General features: G+C 49.9%; 1 protein-coding gene across 4 annotated transcripts in view; it reads left to right on the top strand.

Moving 5' to 3' along the window:
* The window catches only part of COL5A1 (collagen type V alpha 1 chain), a 133,612-nt gene that overhangs the window by 41,152 nt on the left and 75,386 nt on the right, over positions 1–17,074 (top strand). The gene's annotated exons all lie outside the window — the stretch shown is intronic.

The raw sequence follows: 17,074 nt of genomic DNA, 5'->3' as shown, positions 1-17,074 counted from the left end.
TTCACATTTAGACCAAATTTTGCCTCAGCACCTCTGTCTTGGCTGTTCCTGGTGGCAGGAAGGTCCTGTGCAAACATCAACAGCAGTGCCAAGGTATGGGGGGACACTTTTGATAGAGGAGAAGCAAGAAATTCCTCAATTCAGGAGGAATTTCTTCATGGAAAGGGTGCTCAGGCCTTGGGAAGGGGCTGCCCAGGGAGGTTTGGAGTCCCCGTCCCTGAAGGTGTCCAAGAAGCCCCTGGACGTGACACTCAGGGCCCTGGTTTGTGACAAGGTGGGGACCAGGCACAGCTTGGACTCGATCTTGGAGCCTTTTCCCACCTAAATAATCCTGGAATTCTGCAATCTTCAAACCAGCAGCATTCCAACAGCTCCCCTGAGCTCAGTGAGGCTCCTCATGAGCTCAGAGTTGGACCCATCACGTCCCACAGGATCTAGGCTCAGCCCAGAGGCTTGGGAAGGAACGGGAAAAGCTCAGATTTATGAAGTTGTTGTTAAACTTCAAAAAAATACATTTTTAAAAATTAGCGGGTTTTGACTAACCTGGATTTGTCTGTCAGGATGCACCACGGATCCATGTTCCCATTTCTTTTTCCCTGCCTTGGCAGGCTGCTTTCAGCAGGTAATTTACAGAGCTGGCTGCCTGCTCTGCTGGCCCTGCCAAATCTGATTTCACCTCCTTTGCTGCGGAGCCTTTCAGGGAGTGCACAGAGGGGATGTTTTACACCACCACCATATACCATGGTGTGAGAGGATGGAAAATAAAACCTCCTGAGCCAGCATTTAGGGATCTTTATTGAAGATGTCTGTAGCTTTCCCCAGTCTCCTAATAATTCTCCATTTGCTCGCTGCTTTTCTCGTCATTCCTTCTGCTTTGCCTTTTTTTTAAATTTTTTTTTTATTATTATTTTCCAAAGGATTCTCTTTAAAATGGTGCACTTGAGACATATGGATGAAATCACAGCTCTGGGCTCTTCCAGGAGAGCAGTGCTGCCTAGAAAATGTCTGCAATTACTGAGGATTACGCCTCTGGATGGGTTTGCAATTAACGGGGAGGTTTTTGGTGCCAGAGTCCAAGCGATGCAGTCGATCTGATCAAAAATGTGAAATTTGGCCCCATTTGGCAACTCCTCAACCACAGCATCACCTTACACAGGTGCCCAGGGACGTCATCTGGTTTTATCAGGGAGGAAGGGGCAGCACCTGGGCCAGAATAAGAATTGCAAACCAGCTTGTAAAAGTGACTCGGGGCTTTCATTTCCACCCCAAACTGGCGCTGGCTCCTCTGACCCCTCACTGCCAGGTGCCAGCGAGGAAAGTGAGAGCCTGGGTGGAAACATCAGCTGGATTGTTTGCATACACTCTGCTGAAACTCTTGTTTTTCATTTAGATTCGCTGGGTAATTGCAGGTTCAGCCATCTGGCCTGCAGTCAAGCTTGGTGACTGGGTCAGGCTTGCCTGTAATGATGGAGTTCTGTTAGTCATGATTACAAAATACCCTTTTTTTTTATTATTTTTGGGTTGCTTTTTCTGTGGTTTTTGTTATTTTGTTTTGTTTGGGTTTGGTTTTTTTTTTGGTTTGGTCAGTGGTAAATTCCATTTCATAAACTGCAAAAGCAACTGCATTGGCATGTGTGGCTAATTAGTGCAGTTTGCTGGTATCAAATGCCTGCGGGCCTTTGATAGCTTACAAAGCACTTTATTGTTCAAACAGATCATAAAAGAGCTTTTATTGATGTTTAAAACACTCCTGCAGTCTATCATTTATCTTCACAGAGTGCCAAGTGAAACATCAGCCTTAGGAAGCTGCGTGACCTCAGAGCTTCTTAGAGTTTGTCCAGATTTAAGGCCCAGTTCTAGGAGGACTCTGGTCTAGGCCCATGGCAGGGGGGGAAAAGATGAATTTTAATGTCCCTCCCAACACAAACCAGTCTGGAATTCCATGATTTGGGCAGTTTTTGGCCCAGGATGGCACTGCTGAGGATTTTGTTGGCAAAGGGTGGGAAATGCTGAGGAGATGGGGCACTTAGGCCTGAAAATCCAGGATTAATGCTCTCTGGGAATTCCTGGTGGAGGACATGGGACTTCATCCCTGTCTGAGGAGCCACTGACATCCTGCTGCTCCTGTTGCTGGGATGTGCCAGTGGAAAATCAACACTTTTTTTGTGATTATTCCTCCAAGAAGCAGTTGGTAGCCCGATGGTTGGGTACCAGGGGCTCCCGCAGGCGAGTTGGTTCAGGGGAGCGTTTTCCAAAGGGAACGGGCTGGGATGCTGAGGGGAAATTGGGATCTGCCATGAGTGGGGATGTTGCAGGACTCTCCATCCCTGCTGTTCTGGAGGGCACAGGCAGTTTGTGTCCCCTTTCCCTTGGCCTGGGGTCCCTCCTGCAAAAAAATCAGAGGAAAACCGAGCGATCTCTGGGAAGCAAAACTCATCCTTTGGGAGCAATTTCCATCCCCCACAGGCACTGTGGGATTTGGGGACCTGTGTCTACTTGTTCCTGACATCCCCCTGGCAGAGTTCTCTGTTTAAATGCTGGCAGGCAGCAGCCCCAGGCTCGTTTGGGGTGATGGATGCTCCGAGGTGCAGGGTCATTACTCTTCCAGCCCTGGCTCCGTTTGGAGTTTGTTTCCCCCCTCCTTGGGCTCAATTTCTTCCATGGAAAGTCTGAGGAGCAGGAGGCTGATTGCTGAGCCCAGACAGGCTGATGTAATGCTGGAAACCTGCTCCTCTCTCCAGTGACATCATTCCAAGGTTTGCAGGGTTGGTGTGGACAGAGGGGGATCTGCAGGGACAAGGATGGAGTTTCAGGAGCAGAACAGGTACCACAGACGGATTTGGGAAGGAGCAGCAAATGGATATGTTTGGGAAAGATGATTTTCCTCAGCTTGAGCAGGGGGGAAGAGCCAAATCCTTGTGCTTTGGGGGAGAAGCTTCCAGCTGAACGTTTTTGGCAGCATCCCTGAGCAAGATGGAAAAGGGATTTTTGGGAGCGGAGCGTGACAGGGTGCCCTGGCCCAAATCAGGGCACGTTTCCCTTCCCTGCTCACTTGGGAACCTCGTTCTATGTGGGAGGTTATTCACCAATTAGTCCTATTTGCCTAAAAGTGAATGTTTTGCAGCAGAAGCCTGTAAATAAGAAAAAATCCTCTTCTATTTGCAAAGGCAGGGATGGATTTGCATTGTTGCAGTGAATTTATAGGAAGTAAAGGCTCATCTGAGCCAAACCCTGGGAGCTGGAGGAAGAAGATGATGAGCACAAGGATGTGAAGCTGGTCAGGGTTTGTGTCCTTGTCAGCCTGGTGCTGCTCAAGCTGCTGTTTCTCTGAAATTTCAGCCTTTTTTGCTATTTTCCTGCCTTTTGCCACTTCTCTGAGGGAGGTTTTCCTGCACCAGGGCAGAGTAAAAACCCATCCCAACCTAAAAACCTCTGGGCTGACTCCGTGTTCACCCCCTTCCCTCGTCACTCAGGCCTGAACAAATGAAACACATGTTCCTCACACATGGTGAGGTCTTTCTATTCCTTTTTTTTCCCTTTTTCTCCTTTTTTTTGAGGTAGTCTGGGCTGCCTGCCAAAACCCAAAGGAAAATCCAAGCCCACTCCAGACATCCCCAACGTGCAGGTGCAGTGCTCACTCTGACAGAGCCGAGCGGGCTTAAATGGAAATGTTCCCAACAAACACATCCCCCCGGGATGGGAGCTGGAAGAGGGGATTCCTAATGATTTGTGCAGAAGATTGGATGGGGATTGGGGTGTCTGGGAGTTTTCTATCCCCTGCAAGAACATGGAAAAAAAGTCCCTGAGCGTGGGCTCGTTGTTCTGCACACGCAGCCAGCGCTGGCTGGGGTTCAGGAGGTCAGACCTGCTTGAACAAACAGAGCTTTGGCCACTGCAGGGAGAAGTGTGGGGGAAATCAGTGCTGAATGTGACTTTTGGGCACTGTTCTCTGTTCTGGGATGGCTGCAAATGCTGCAGGGTTCTCCTGAGGCTTTGGTGCCTCGCAGGAATGAATTTATCTGCAGGTTTTGTTTGCCCTTCTCCCAGCTTCAAGTTCAGAGCGGTGAAATCTGGTCTGGGGATGCTCAGGATGATGAAATCCGAGCTCTGGGGATGCTCAGAACGGTGAGATCTGAACTGTGGGGATGCTCAGAATGGTGGGATCCGAGCTGGGGATGCTCAGAATGGGGAAATCCGAGCTGGGGATGCAGAACCTCCACACTACATCCACTCCTGTTCCTTCATGGGTTTCCTTTGGAGAACCTCCTTTCTGGGATGAATTTCACAGCTGATTTTCAGGCCCCACGGTGCACAAACCCAGCTCCCTTCCTTGGGATGAAAATTTGGAGCACTATTCCATGGAACTATGCAGATTTTTATGCTTAAAAAAATCACAGAATATCCTGAGCTGGAAGGGACCCACCAAAGATTGTCCAAGTCCAACACCAGGGCAAGATTTTAATTTTTTTTTAATGCTGAATTAGAGGTGGCAGATGCTGCATGGAATAAATGAAACGCAAATCATTTTTCACAGACAACTTGTAAAACCTCCTTGAACAAACACTTTGGGGTGTGAACATTAGCAAAGGACACATTTTAATTTCCCAGAGAAAGAGGGAGAAAGGTGTGTGGACGAGAGGTGTCACACCTATGTTTGTACACCAGCTCAGCTTTCCATCCCCAGCTCTTTCCCGAGCAGCCAGATTTCCAGGAATGGTGGGAATTAGCAACAGGAACCTGCACAAAGCCTCCTCCTCGGGTGGTCCCAGCAGGTCCATGTTCTGTGGTTGGGTGATTGTCGCCAGCCAGATGCAGGGAAATACTTTTCCAACCAAAACTTGGTGTTAAGTTCAATTTTCTGAGTGTGTCAGCAGATCTCCCCGAGCCGAGGGGGGTAATCCCACTTCTATCCCAAGATAACTCTGGCAGCCAGGTCTATTTTCCCCCCATTGCCTTTAATCCATAAAACCTGGATTCTGTGTTCACCTCCTGGGGCAGAAAACATTCCAAGTGCTGATTAAAAGCCTCTGTGCACGCAAAACCCCCTTGATCTGATCCACCTTGGTGTGGAGGAAACCTCAGGGTGGATCTTGGGGGTGGAAATCCTGTCTGTGGGGCCGAGGAAACAGCAGCTCCACTTCCAGATTAATTGGGTGGTGAGGGAAAAAAATGGAGCAAAAAGCAAGGTTTGGGTACCTCAGGAGGCTCCAGCTGCTGTGGGATGGGAGCAGGGAGCCCTGATGTGCTCTGGAATTTAAGAGCCACCCTTTGGCACTGGGAATGAGCCCAGTTGGAACCGGATCCATCCCAAGGTCCCCTCCATCCCAAGACCTTCTGTGATCTCAGGGTTTCTTTCCTGCCCCCTCCCGTTCTGTACAAAGAGCAGCTGTTCCTCCAGTCCCTCTTGTTCACCACCTTCCCCAAATCCTCTCCTTCCCTTTGCATCCCCGACCTCCACCATGGCCAAAGGTGGGAGTAAAACCCTCTGGATCTTTGGGACCAACACCTCCCAGGCAGACTCTGCGACCCTTTTTTTGCACTAAAACCCGAGCAAGTGCCTCCACTTTGGCTCAGTGAGTTTCTCAGATGAGTAACTCAAGCCAAGAGCTTTGCTTTACTCCGTATTTTCCACTGTGAGAGAGACCCCCTCACAATCCACTGGCGTATCCATCCTCACGTGGGCAGCAGAATTCCTAATTTTTCCAGAGATGAAAGGGAAATAAATCAACGTGAAAGCGGAGCCAGGGAACGGTGCAGAGGGGGAAGACACAAAGCAGCAGCTTTGTGCTGGGCTTGTAATGAGGGGGAATCTGTTTTTAAACTATCCCTGATGGTTCACACATATGTCATGGAAAAACAACTCCTCCAGGAAAAAGCCAGCCCTCGAGCTCCGGGTTATTGGGGGATTATTTGATTTGGATGGAGAGGGGAAACTTGGAACAGCAAGAGCAGGGCCTGGGTGAGGCGGTGACAGCAGGGGATGGGGTTTGGAGTGGGAGAAAGGCAGCACTGAAGGGAATGGTGAAGGAAATAGGGAATTGGAGCGTGTGGGCAGGTCTGCAGGAATGGGAAGCAAAGGGAAGGCCGGGCAGCCTCGAATTTGGGATTGCGTGGAGTTTTCGGAGACTGCACCTCCTCTCCACGGAAAACTCTGCAGTTTCCTATGGAAAAGCCTGGATAACAGGGCACTGCTCAGATCCTGGGCTGTGGATGGGGACACCAGCCTGGTTCTGGGGCTGTCTGAGCCTTTGTAAGGTGACAGCAGGACCTGGACGGTGGTGGCACAGCCTGAGGCTGGCCTGGGCTACCTGGTGCTCAGAGAGCAGTGGAGGACAAGGGGAAACGGGGCCTTGGGTTTCTTCCAGGGACTCCTAATGAATGGGATGAGGAAAATGGAGAAAATCTCTCTTTGAGCCTGTCCTGTGGAGCGCAGGGCAGTGAGCGTGAGCGTTATTCGGGGTACCCCGCACACAACACCAGGGCAGTTCTTTCAGAATTGCTTATGGCCCCATCCTCTCCCCATCCCAGCATTATTCACTGCCAGCTACAGGGCTGGCACGGCAGGGCACACAATGCCACCCATTCATTTTGCCCCATTCAGTTCACAGAGGCCTGGCCTGGGCTTTTGTGGGATTTTTCTTTTCCCTTTTCTTCATTTTGAAATTTCCATGCTGGACACTGAAGGTCAGGCTGACCCTCTCCTCCTTTATGTGAATGCCTTCCACAATGTGCTGGCCATGAGTTTTCCAGAGGGTCTGAATGAGGTTTTTGGGATGCTGTCCATGGGACTGAGCCTTGCTTGGCACATGGGACACTCGGGGTGGCTCTTGGGGACAGCACCGCCGTGTCACCCTGTCCCATTGCTTTGTCCTTGCATGGAAATTCCTTTTCCGGACTGTCATGATGAGGCTAAAATTGCAAAATCCCATTTTTAGGTGCTTCCTGAGTTATCCTGCTTAAGCATATCCAGGCAAGGAAACGTTTTGAGCAAGGATAAAGAGATTTTTTTTTTTTGGTGAATAGTCTCGTTTGCTGCTTCAGAAGCATAATCTGACTTGATGCTTCAATTAGGGAACAAAACCACCCCGTGTGAGTGTACCTGAGCCAAATCAGCTCCTGTTGGAAAATAATGGGAAGGAACTGCTGGAAAAGATTCTGCTGAGGGGGTTTTTCACACTGGTGGTTTTGTGCAGGCTTTGGGATAGAGAATAACTTAAAGAAAGGGTAAAAAAACCCCGTGTTTGAATTCTGGAGAGGTGTCTGAGGGATAGATTTGGGGGTTTTGAGGGATCTCTTGCTATGAAGTCCCTCTCAGGGGGTGAGATTAATGTTATAAACAGATGCAGGGTGCCTTGATTAAAAAATACCTGAAAACTCACTTCTGAGCAGCTTTTAAAGCATTCCTTTCAAAGTTATCTTCTAGATTTCCACTAGGAATTTATCATCTGGAGGTGGAGAAGGAAAAAACAGCTGTTCAGGGACCACACTGTGAAGGTCTGGATGTAAAAGCAGTGACAACACAGCACATGGTGATTGTGGGGCCTCTATTCTTAGGGCCCAGGGCTGTAATTTGTGTGTAGAATGACATAAATGCTGATTTTGAGCTACCAAATGAGGAGTTTGAAGGCAGAAATCACAGAGTGCCAGGCTGCTGCGTGGTCACAGAGGGGAAAAAATAACTCCAAGGAGTGTTTGGAGAGGCAGGAATGATTCCAAGTGCGTTGTGCAGATGGAGCAGCCACTGGAAAGGCTCATCTGGGGTCACCTGGGTGGCAGTGCCAGCCCTGAATCTGCTGACAGGTATCCACAAACCCTTGGGCTCTGCTGTATCCCGTGAAATCCCTCTGGAATCTGGCTTAGCTGAGGCCTGGACACGCTCCCTTTCCTCCTCCATCTGTCTTGGGGCTGGAAAATTGAGGAGAACGGGGTTTTTTTTCCGTGTATAGGCACAAACCGCTCATTTTGTGGTGCCTCAGCTCATCTTTTTCCAGCGGCTGTGGGAATTGGGAAGCTCAGAGATGCTCTGAGATTAGTCAGGCCTAGATTCCTTCTAATTTGTGTCTCGTGGTTGCCTCAGCTTCTGGTAGGGACATTAAAGGGGTGGTGGGGACATTAAAGAGCTGTTTTGTGCGTGCCTGGATCCGATCAGATGAGGGCTCACCACAGACAATGCTCTGGGATGATTTCTTTGCCTGAGCTGTCTGTTTCCATGACATTTATGGCAGTTTAATTACCCTGAGCCTCTTTTCCCTGTCACAAGTGATTGAAATCAGCCATCAGATGGAATAATTATTGGGATAGACGGACACACCTGCGGCTGCACGAAGGGATCACCCAGGGCTTGATTTTGGGGGGAAAGCAGCCAAAAAAATGCAGTGCTGTCCTAATGAATTCATTAGAGGAGAGAGCTTCCTCATGGCTGGCTTTAAACCTTCAGCTGGAATCGCTCCATGTGGCTTCTGGTGCCCACGAGGTGAATATTTAGGGATGAACAGTTGTAAACACAGAGTGGGTTGTTCCTTTGGTGAAGGTGTTTCCCTCTAGGAAATGCCTACAACAGCTCTACTCCAAGGATTTCCTCTGAGTAGGATCCTTGTAGGGAGAGATCCAGTCCTGCCTGAGCTCCTTGTGAGGGCTAAAAATGAGCTGGTTGTGACTGGAGGCCCCATGAAGACCCCACACAGGAGAGGTTTGCTGAGGACCTACCCCAGGTGTGACCTGAACATCTGCCATTCCCTGGGACGTGCTGTGGCTGTGCCAAGCACATCCCAAACCTGCTTGCCTCTCCTTCCAGCACTTCTCAGAGCTGAGTTTGCTCCTTTTCAGCCCAAACTGGACGTGGGGAACAGCGAGTCAGACTCTTTGCCGTGTTCATGGGAGTTTGGGAGCAGCCAAAGGAAACTGAGGTACTTTGGAAGGGTTCTCTGCAGTCAGGTTTTTTTACCTTTTTTTTCTCACTCTTCCCCTGAAATAGAAGGGGCACCTTTGCCCAGCAGCTCCAAACTAAGCCAGCAGAGGAGTTACTTCTTCCAGCCAAGCCTGGTTTGTGTCATGGGTTAATTAGATCCAAATTAGATCCAGTGCAAGGTTTCCATCCCAGGGCAGTGAGAACCTCTGGTGGCTCAGTCCCAGCTCCTGTCCTGCAGAAGTGACAGAAATCTTCCAGAAGTACCCAAACCTGGGTGGTTTTTCCTCTCTCAGTGGAGGAGCTGGTTGAGAAGATGTCTGTCACATGTACAAATATCCAGGCTTAGAGACCCAAAATCAGCCTCAGCCACAGGGTTGGGGCATCGCTGAGATCCCCCAGGGTTATCAGCACGCTCAGGGGACAGCCAGGTCTGGGACATTCATAAAGCCCCTCTGAAGGGGAACCCACCAAGCAGCTGCTGCCTTAGAGAGAAAACACCCACTTGAACGGGATGAAATCTGAGCTAGGAGTGGTGCAGTTTAATGGGAACCTGTGGTTCAGGTTCCTGGTTCTTCACACGTGTTTCTGATCCTCTGCTCAGAGCACACAGCTAAAAAAGAAAACGTTTAAAAGCGCTCCTTTTGCAAATCTAAAGACTGGTTTTGCTCTCAAGTTTCACTTTCCTACGGTGGGGTTGTCTCTTTCCTGGGGTGGAGAGAGGTGGGACTGTCAGGGGGGTTCTTCTTGTCTTTCTTTCTGTTCTTTGCCCTTTAAAGATCTGAGCTGGGCCATTATTTTTTTCCTCTTTGCAGAAGAGCTGCAGAAAGCTCTCCGATGATTTTTGCCTGTGTTAGCACAGTGCTTGGCCAGGCTGGGGAGAAGGAGGGAATATAAAGCAGCCTTTTGTCACAGCAGCTCCTCTCCCAGTCCACCCACCCTTCCAGACTGGGGCTGCAGGAGCCATTCAGTCCCATCCTGCTTTCCATGGCCAGAACTGATTGTTTTGCACCCAAAAATCCTGGGAGATAAATTGTGGTTTGTTTAACAGACATAAATATATAAAAATAGCCAGCAGAGTGGCTGAGCAGGTTGTTGATTTAAGGATATCTCTCTCTGGGTGTTTTCAGCAGCTCTTTGTATTTGCTTTTATGATTTTTTTTTTTTTGCTTTGATTTATTTTTTGCTCTTTTTTTGCCTTTTTTTTTCTTTTTTGCTTTTTTTGTTGCTTTTTTTTGGCTTTAATTTTTTTTGCTTTTTTTTGCTTCATTTTTTTTCACCTTTTTTGCTTTATTTTTTTGCTTTATTATTTTTGCTTTATTTTTTTCTTTATTATTTTTGCTTTTTTTCTTTTTTTTTGCCTTTTTTTTGCTTTATTATTTTTGGGGTGGTTTTTTTGCTTTTTTTTTGGCTTTAATATTTTTTAGCTATTTTTCTTTTAAGGCACTTTGGCTGCTTTTTCCCTTTTCTGCAGTCCCCACTGCTTGGCTGCTTTTCTCTGGATGCCCCTGTCCATCCCATAGAGGAGGTTGTGGGGTTGGTGAGGATAAATGCAGACAAATCCAGTTTTAAGAAGGACCTGGCTGAGCAGGGAGCTTGACATGGAAGTGAAAACCCAAATCTTGCCAATATTTTGCCCCACAGGGCTGCAGTGGTGATGCCAGCAAGCTCCAAGGGCTGGTGTCAGGCGGGAGGAAAACCAGAAGCCGAGGAATCATTTTTCCTCAGGGTGGGTCCTGCTCCCTGGTGGAATTCCTTGCAGGAAACACTAAAAAACCACTTTTGTGCTCTGAAGGGGAGCACACAGCCCACGTGTGGTGGTTTGGAGGCCCAGACATGAGTCAGGGGACAGCTGGACACGTCCTCTGGCTGGGGGGGACCTGCCTGGCCCAGGATGCAGGGACAGGGCACTCCAACCACACTCCACTTTTCCCTGCTTGTGTTCCCGACCTTAAATCTTCCCATTTTCTGGAGGAAATCCCAGCTGTGGCTCTTGTGAAGCCTGGCTCTGTCCCCCCCATGCCAGGCTGAGTAGGACAGACATGCTGAGGGATGCTGTGCCCTTCCCAAAGTGCCTTTTCCAGCTTGGAAAACCAAAAAAAAACCTGGAGAAATGCACTGCTGGGATGGCCTTGCAGTAAATGCTTTGGAGGGTTGATGCTTTCTGTGCTCCTGCCAACACCACCTTGTTTTCTGAGCTACCTCTGCCTCAAGGATTGTTTTGCTCCCTGCCCTGTGTCCCCAAAGTTCCTGGATCTTAATTAAATGACACGCTGCTGATTTGCCTGAGCTGGGGTTTTTTTCCCCACTGTTTTGGTAAATTTTCTGACAAAAACTCGCTCTCCAGGGTCTGGGCACCAGCAGAGAGCTGGGGAAGGCGGCCTGGCTGTGGAAGCAGCTCTCATTTCCAGATGGGGGTGGGGGGACCAGCAGCGCACGGTGTGCACGGAACGCTCCGTGCCAGCTCTGCAGCCCCTCGGGCAGGCAGGGCAAGGCTGGGTAAGGTGAAAGACAAAGCCCAAAGCAGCCCCAGAGCTTTTGGACATCTTCCAAGGGGTGATTGGATGTCTCTCTGAAAGGATGGAGGCCTCAGGTGTAGTGCTGGGGTTGAAGCAGTGTTGGCAGGGAAGGGCTGGGGAGCTGGGGCAGGGAGGATGAGGATGTTTGGGGAGTCTGGAGCTTGGCCTGGGCTTTTGCCCCATCAGTAAATGTCCATTTGAGCTTGGTCAGGCTTTTCTGTTCTCCCCAGGGCATCTCTGGTCGCTCCATGAGAAGCTGTGGGGCAGGAGGGGACACTGAGTGGAGCAGGGTGCAGAGGGCTGAGGAAAGGGGGAATTCAGAGCTGTTACAGGGACTGCAGAGAGCAAAGGGGTTTGGGGCTGTCAGGATTCGGTGAGCATTCCAGGGAAAGTGGCAGGAAGGAGCCAGCCATGATTAATGGGTTTGACAAACTCAGAAAGGCAAGAAAATCTTTGAGGGTGGGAAGCTGGAAGGTGGCTGGGTGCTGGAAAGCACTGCCATGTAAATAATCCATACTGGGGTGAATTCCGGGTGTGTTGTCTTTGGGAAGGAGCTCCGAGTTCACAGAAAAGGACTTTGGCACAAACTCTGCCTCCACAGCTGCTCAGAGGGTGCTTGGGGTTGTGCCTGGTGGGGAGTGTTTGCTCTAGGGCAGGGATTATTGACTCGGGGGGTTATCTGGGATTGGGGTGGGAAGTATCCACCTGGAAATGAACCTTGTGTTGGTGCTTCCTGCCCTGCCATGGAGTCCTTGACTGGTATTTGGGTGCTGGCACAGCGACAGCTCCTGCAGGAGAGCGTTCCAGAATTAGCAAAGCCATCTGGCTTTTGTTCTCCTCTGAGGGAATGGCTTGTCCTTCCCTTCCAGTCAGGAGTCCTTGCTAAACTGCTCCACAGTTGGATTTGGGATAGCACACGGACAGACTTACAGCATTCTGTGGGCTCTGCAAGCAGCCCTTTGCTCCAAAAAGCCTCTTAATTTTAAGGCATGAGTCTGAATTTAATTTTAAGCAACAGAAATAGGATTTGGTCTTGTGTAGGGGCAGGGCTGGGTGTTGGGGACAGCAGGGAGAAGTCCTAGGGTTCAGGGAAGGGGACAAGGAGGGGACCACACTTCCCTGCCCGATTCCTTCAAATCCAGCAGCCAGGACTAACAGCGAGTTCATGGATCCTCGCACGATGGGAAATCGGGTTCCTCCCCAGGACTGTAAGATAGAAAGGGTAAGGAATTACCAGAGAGGTTCATTACCACCAAGCTGGAGGGCTGATTTTCCTCTTGCTGCTGTGGTCGGGGGAAGAGGCTCGTGGGCTGTGCAGGTCATTGCTGTGTTTGTGTTCTGCGAGGTCAGGGATGCTCTTGGCTGATCTGGGGCTGGGGGTGCAGGACTGGGCTGAGGCATTTCTTGGGGTCCCCACACGGAGATGCCATGAGAAACAGAAAGTTTGACCAGCTTCTGAGAGGGTTTGGAGCCATTTTTAGTTCTGGTGACTCTTCTCTCCCTGCTCTGCTTAATTAAACCTGGTTTTTCCAAAGAGGGCTGGGCAGAGGCTCCTCTCTGAGTGCCCAAAGCAGCAGGAGCCAGAGGGGGAACAGCAGAGCAGCCCCATCCAACCCTGCAGCCCCTCTGAGCCGGATGGGGACACAAACATCCGGCTGGATTGAGCCAAACCACCAGGAATTTGTAGCTGAGTCACGGCTGTGTGCGAGTCAAGCCTCATTTATTTATTTATTTATTTATTTATTATTTAGCCAGACTTGCAACAATTTCCTTCCCATTTTGTAGTGCTGAAGCTCTGGGAGCCCAAAGGAGGCTCTTTAGGCACTGGGTGCTCTCTCTGTGGGGCCACTCCTGTGTGTGGCTGGCCAGGAGAGGGCTCAGGACACGGGGACAGGGACTGGGGGGGATGGTGAGGCTTTGTTTGCCCGTTTTGCTGCAGTTTTGCTGCTTTTCTGGAGCTGCTGTGTTTAAAGGAGGGACTCTGGGATGCTCTGAGCACTTCCAGCACCTCTGATTTTTGGGGTTTCCAGGCTGACAGAAATGGGGCCACGAGGATCCCTGTGTGTCTCCAACACCACTTCCACTCCAGGCTGGAGCCGGGCTGTGTCCACAGCAGTGAGAATCCATGGGAAGTGCTGGTGACAGGATTTATCAAGTGGAACATCTGAGGGCTGGCAGGCTGGCTCCAAGACAGGGATTAGGGGTTTTGGAGGCTCGCTGGGGCGTGGGATCTCTGAGCTTCCACTTCATCCTGGAGCCGCACTGAACCCCTGCCACTCTTCATCCTCTGACTGGGTTTGGGGGTGTGGAGCCTGGGAGTTTGTCAGGATAAATCTCAGTGATTCCCAATAATTGTGAAGTTTTTATGTTACCATTGTTCACTCCGGGCCTGTGTTTATCCAGTTAAATGCAGGAGTTTCCAAAAGCACATCCAGCAGGATTTACTCTTTGGGATATTGAGTGTCTCAGACTTTTGGGGAGCCCAAGAGCCCAGTGAATTATCAATGCACTGCAGTGGGAGCCCTGAAAATCCCAGGATTTAGGGAGCTGCTTCCAGTGCCAGATGAAGTCACTCATCATGATCCTCCTCTCCAGCTGTTTTTTTTTTCCTTGAACCACAACGATTCCTCCGAGTTCCTGAAGTTGATGTCATTGGAAGCGACGTGACATTTTTTGCACGCATATAGAATAAGTGTTAAAAAATGCTCCAGAAAGAGCTTTTCCAGCCTTGTCTGGGAGCTGGCTGGGGAGTTGAGTTGAACTGGTTTTGATGGAACTTAATCCATAACGCAAATGAGTCATCAGGCATAAATGGCTTCAGCAGAAATGTCAGGCAGATCCTTACTGCTCCTGAAAGTTAGCACTTCCATCTGTCTGGTGGAGCAAATAAAACCCTCACAGCTCTCAGTCCTTCTCACAAATGTGCTGTCCTGCCTCTTCCTCTTCACCAGGAGCTTCAGGAGGAAAGGCCAAAATGTGATTTATCCCCTTTTTTAAACATTGCCTCTCCTGATGGATGAATTGTGATTATTTGCAGGCAAAAAAAAAAAAAAAAAAAAAAATCAACTTTTTCATTCTTCGCTTCAAATTTTTTTGGTTAAACCAGCAAAGCACAACGGAGCTCTGCCTCTGGGTGCTACCAGGTGCTCCAGACACTGGAGAACTTCTTTGAACCTTGTGCTCAACTCATTCCCAGGCCAAAAAAGAGCTTTACCCACTGTGTGTGAGTGGCTGGTGACTTCTACAAAGCAACACCAGAGCGTTGCTCTCTTGCTCCCTGACTGAAATACCCCATTACTTGAAAATAAGTCTTTGATTTGGCTGAGCAGGTCTTTAAACCACTTTACTGGTGCATTTTTAAGTTGTCTCTCTTGGAAAAGCCTGTCCCGCACGGAGCCGTGCGTGTGGATTAACGGGATCTTCGTTAGTGCTGCAGAAATCCCGCCAGGAAGGGCATTTTTGGGTGATTCGTGACCAAAACAGGGAAACAAATGGACACTTGAGGGAGGAACGGGAGCAGGGCTGGCTCCCCTTTGTCAGCCAGGATCCCCGGATCCCTGGGCACAGTTTATGAGCGGCAACACACTCGAGAGGGCACAAAAGGCTCCGAGCCTCCCAGCGCGGCTCGCTCTATTTAAAGTCGGCTTTTTAAATCCCAGAAAGGGGGCTCTTGACAGCAGAGCTTTGTGCAGCTTTTGTGAGGTGCAGATAGTGGGGCTTTTATTGCAGGCTAAATTAGCCCATTTTATTGTTGGGCGCTGAGGGATGAGGTCAATTGACTGGGAATCTTGCTAACAAGGTTTTTACTCCTGGCTGCTTTCGACAAGGGTTAGCACGGGGTATCCCCCAGTGCTGGGCACTTGCTGGGAGTGCAACAAAGAGGGATGGTCTGAGCTCTCCTTCCCCCTCCCCTGAGCTGCTCAGCCCCTGCCCTGTGCTCGGCTCGGCTGCACCATGGGGCTCTCATCCTTCCTGAATTCGGGAGCCTCGGTTCTCCTGGATTTTGCACGCTGGAACAAGGAGAGAAGGATGAACTTTGGGCAGGGTGATCGATTGGGTTTGAAAAGGAACAGGGGAATAGCAGCCTGTGGAGGGGTGCTGCTGAAGCCTGGTGAGCTCTGATGGAGCCGTCTGAGGCTTTTTCCTGGCGTTCTCTGCATCCCAAATTTATTCAGTTACGCACTGGCTTTCCCAGGGTCTTGACCCAGAATGAGCAGCAAGTGTCCCCTGTCTGGCCTCCCCCTCTCACTCAGCAGAAACTGGGGGACTTGTGCTGTCCTGTGTCGAGGCTGAATTTTCTGCTGAGGCTCCAGGGGCTTGGGCTTGCAGGTGGTTTTTTTCTGTATTCTCCAAGGCTGAGGATGCTCAAACTCCTGCAGGGAAGCAGGATGGGATCAAGGAGTTCTCCCCATGCACAGCTCAGGAACTGCCATCAGCTGAGACTAAAAACAAACTCAGCTTTAGCAAATTCTCTTCTGCTTAACCTTTGGCAGGGGTTCAGCCCAGATGCCTTTCCTTGCGTTATCTGTTCCTTGAGGAAACGCAGTTCCAGCCCTGCTCACTGATGGGATGCAGCCTATCAGCTCTCCATGAGGTGTAAATCCAACCTTATCAGGGAGAAAAAGCTTTTTCAGCCTCCCCTGCCTCTTGGAGACAAGTACCAGCTCTGCTTTGGGGCTGCTTTATTTCAGCTTATCCCAGCAATGCCGGGCACTTCCCATCTTCCCATGGAAAACAGGGAAGCTTTAAGCACCTGAGTGAGAGAAGGGCACTGATGGCTCAGCTGGGGTGTCAGGGAGGGGTGGCTGAGGTCCTGTGTGCTGAAATAGCAGCTGGGAGGGTCTTCACATCAGCCACAAATTTCCTTGGCTGGGTTGGGCATTCCCTGCTGGAGGCAATTCCATAGGAACAGGCTGGTTTGGAGCTCTGAAGGGATGGTGATATAAAATATGGCCTGAGTAACCCCATAACACCCCCAGCACCCCCTCCTCAGGGCTGGGGGATGTTCTGGAGGTCACACCACGGCCCAGTTCCCCTGTGGGTCCCATTGGCAGGTGATGGCCAGAGCTGCTTGGAAAAGGGAAATGTTCTACAAGGCAAAAAACTTGGAATTTTCTGCTTTCCCAGTACTCTGTGCCCAGTTTTGGTGGTTACATTGCAAAAGAAAGAGCTGGAATAGGAATGGCAGGACTGGATTTATTTAAAAAAAAAAAAAAAAAAAGAAAGGGGAAAGGGGAAGAAAGATGTTTCTGGTTTTAAAAATGGAAAGTTGAAACCCACTTTGCAGACATTTCTGTTAATTCTGTAAAGGTTATTCACTGGAAACAATGACTAATGAGCTTCAGTGAACTGAAGGGGAACTCGGGGAGGTCTGAGAGGTGCCCAGATGTTCCCTGAGCTGCTGTGGGGAGGGAAGTGGCAACCTGGGAATGGAGGAGGGAACTCCAGACAGCTCTGAGCTGCTCCTTCCCCTCAGTGCTGATGTGTCCAGGGCTCCTGGCAACCTCCTTTCCCAATGGATCTCTGCCCAAAATGTGAACAGCACCTTTTTTGGGGGGGAAGTCAGTGGGACACGTCCCTGATCCAGCGACACCAAGGCAGATTTGGCCCCTAATTTCAAAAATATCCTTTTCCACAGGGCTGTTTGCCA

This window comes from Corvus cornix, chromosome 17 (genome assembly GCF_000738735.6).
Source record: "Corvus cornix cornix isolate S_Up_H32 chromosome 17, ASM73873v5, whole genome shotgun sequence".
NCBI lineage: Eukaryota > Metazoa > Chordata > Aves > Passeriformes > Corvidae > Corvus > Corvus cornix.
This window is presented reverse-complemented; position numbering and strand designations above follow the sequence as displayed.